Raw genomic sequence first — 2663 nt, 5'->3', positions numbered from 1 at the left:
TTTATATTTTCGCGGGGAAAGAACTCTGCCCTGTGGAGCTAAGGGAGCGGGCGAGGGGAGCTGTGTAAGTACAATGCTGTTTATGGAGAAATGACTTCACGAACGTGCTTTCACAGGCATAGAATGTAGGTACCAGGCTTTGCCTTAAGTACAGAACTGGGGTGCTGGGGTGAGGAGACATCATACTCTATGCTTGCACAGACCACATGGAGCCATTCAGAGGAAGCCGAAAAGGAGAGAGAGGGAGAGGGAGAGGGAGAGGGAGAGGGAGAGGGAGAGGGAGAGGGAGAGGGAGAGGGAGAGGGAGAGGGAGAGGGAGAGGGAGAGGGAGAGGGAGAGGGAGAGGGAGAGGGAGAGGGAGAGGGAGAGGGAGAGGGAGAGGGAGAGGGAGAGGGAGAGGGAGAGGGAGGGACAGAGGGACAGAGGGAGAGAGAATGCTTTTAACGGGGGGGGGGGGGGGGGGAATCACACAGAGAACACAAAAGCAAAGTTTTCCTCTGAGATCCGAGTTTACACATCAGCTCCACCACTTCCTTGGAGAAGTTATTTTAGCTCCCTAAGTCTTCACTTCCGCACCTGTAACATAGGGGTAACAATGTAGCCCACCCGCAGGACAGATGCCTGGGTGTGCAAGAGACCGCTCAGCCAAAGGCAGCAAGAGGTTAAAAGCCGGGGCATCCTGTAGGCCTATGTGGGAGATCATTGCACCGTCACACCTTTCCTAGAATTTGGAAGATTCTTAAATGGACGGTTTGGTGGGTTTAAGAAAAAAAAAAAAAAAAAAAACGGCTGGTTCCTGTACTGACCTTGTGCGCGGACGTTTTTCCGAGGGCACTGCGCTCTGAGCACACCGCCCCAGACCAGCGCCAGGTCGGGCTCAGGCCCAGGCCGCCCTGCCCTCCGTCCGTCCCCCGCGCGGGCGCAGGTGTGGGACGGGGCCCTGGACCCCGGCGTCGTCGGGAGCGCAGCCCGCGCCCCACCCTCGCTCCATGCCGGGGCGCCCTCCGCGGGGGCCCGTGCCGGGACACGCAGGGATCCCCGGCCCTGGCGCAGCCGGGATCAGATAAGGCGGCGTTGGCAGCCGGGCCGGCGAGGAGTTTACGTAAGCTTGTTGATGGAAAAACAAAAGCACCAGCAGGCGTTTCCTGGCCGGCTCCCGTGCAGCCGCGGGCCCCAGACGCTGGCTCACCCCGAGAGGCTCCAGTCCCGACGGCTCCCCGGGGGGCTCCGGCTGAACTCTGGGGGTCCCGCGTGCTGCACGACCGGCTCTCAGGGGCCACCCAGCGCCCCAGCTCCACCCCCGGAGCCCAGGCCACCCTGCACGTGGGTCCCGCATGCAGGAGCTGGTTAATGAGCTTGTGCTCGGGCCTCCCGGTGGGGCCCCAGCTCCAGCCCCGCCCCCGCCCCGGGCCCAGCGCCCGGGAGCGCCCGGCCCAGGCATCCATCAGCACCCCTCGGTGAGTGCCGCTGCGTGCCCGGCCCTGCGCAGGGGCAGCGGGGGTGACTGGGCCTGGGAACGGGTCGGCGCTGAGGACAGGAGAGGGCGGTCCGCTCTACACGGCGGGAAGGCGGGGATGAGGCCGCCGCTGCAGGGAGAGCGCAGCCCCCCGCCCGCCAGCCCACCCGAGGCTCGGCGTGGAGGGAGCTAGGACCGGCGGCATGACCTCATCCCCCAAGCCGAATCTCTTTATCTGTAACAGGGCAGTGAGGCTTGTACCGACCTCAAGTTTGGAGAATTCAGTGAGCTGTCCTGAGGATTAAAAGAGAGAAATATACTGGGGCCGACGCTGTGGCGTAGCAGGTAAAGCTGCCGCCTGCGGTGCTGGCATCCCATATGGGCGCCAGTTCTAGTCCCGGCTGCTCCACTTCTGATCCAGCTCTCTGCTATGATCATCTGCTATGGCCTGGGAAAGCAGTAGAAGATGGCCCAAGTCCCTGGGCCCCTGCATCCATGCGGGAGGCCCGGAAGAAGCTCCTGGCTTCAGATCAGCACAGCTTCAGCCGTTGCAGCCAACTGGGGAGTGAACCAGTGGCTGGAAGACCTCTCTCCTCCCTCTGTGTAACTCTTTCAAATAAATAAATATAAATCTTTAAAAAAAAAAAAAAGGAGAGATAAATATACAACCCTTCAACCATCCCTAAGGTGAGATCTGGCACAAAACATCACCCAGGAACAGGTCCCAGGGAAAGAAGTGTATTATCCCACCCCAGCCCCCCATCGGTCAGCCTGGCCTCTCCCGGTCCCTTCCCGCACAGGTCCCCAGCTCTCCGCGTCTCAGAAGCACATGGGCCCCAGACTCAGCCTCTGAGTGTGGATGGGTGCGGAGAGACAGCGGGTTAAGCTGCTGCTTGGGACACCAGCACCCTACACTGGAGCACAGGTTCGAATCCCGGCTGCTCCGTTTCCCATCTAGCTCCCTGATGACGCACCTGGGAAGCAGCCGACGATGACTCAGGTGCTTGGGTCCCTGCCCCCCTGTGAGAGACTGGGATGGGGCTCCTGGCGCCTGGTGCCAGCTGCTGCAGCCATTTGGGGAGTGAACCAGCTGGTGGAGGATCTCCCCCCCACTCTCCACTGTCTATCTCTGGGCCTCAGCTTCCCCATTTATCCAAGGGCAGTGCCCACACTCAGTCCCCATCACAAGGCTGTGGTCACTCAGTTA

The 2663-nt window shown here is 61.2% G+C and overlaps 1 long non-coding RNA gene across 1 annotated transcript; it reads left to right on the top strand.

Annotated features, from left to right (window-relative positions):
* The first annotated feature begins 1151 nt into the window (after positions 1-1151).
* On the top strand, positions 1152-2119 carry LOC138845188 (uncharacterized). The gene is made up of 2 exons (XR_011382018.1): positions 1152-1457; positions 1701-2119. It is a non-coding gene; the product is annotated as an uncharacterized lncRNA (long non-coding RNA).
* The last annotated feature ends 544 nt before the right edge of the window (positions 2120-2663 follow it).

Source organism: Oryctolagus cuniculus, chromosome 1, assembly GCF_964237555.1.
Source record: "Oryctolagus cuniculus chromosome 1, mOryCun1.1, whole genome shotgun sequence".
NCBI lineage: Eukaryota > Metazoa > Chordata > Mammalia > Lagomorpha > Leporidae > Oryctolagus > Oryctolagus cuniculus.
The sequence above is the reverse complement of the archived record's forward strand: the minus strand, read 5'-3'. Positions and strand labels throughout refer to the sequence as shown.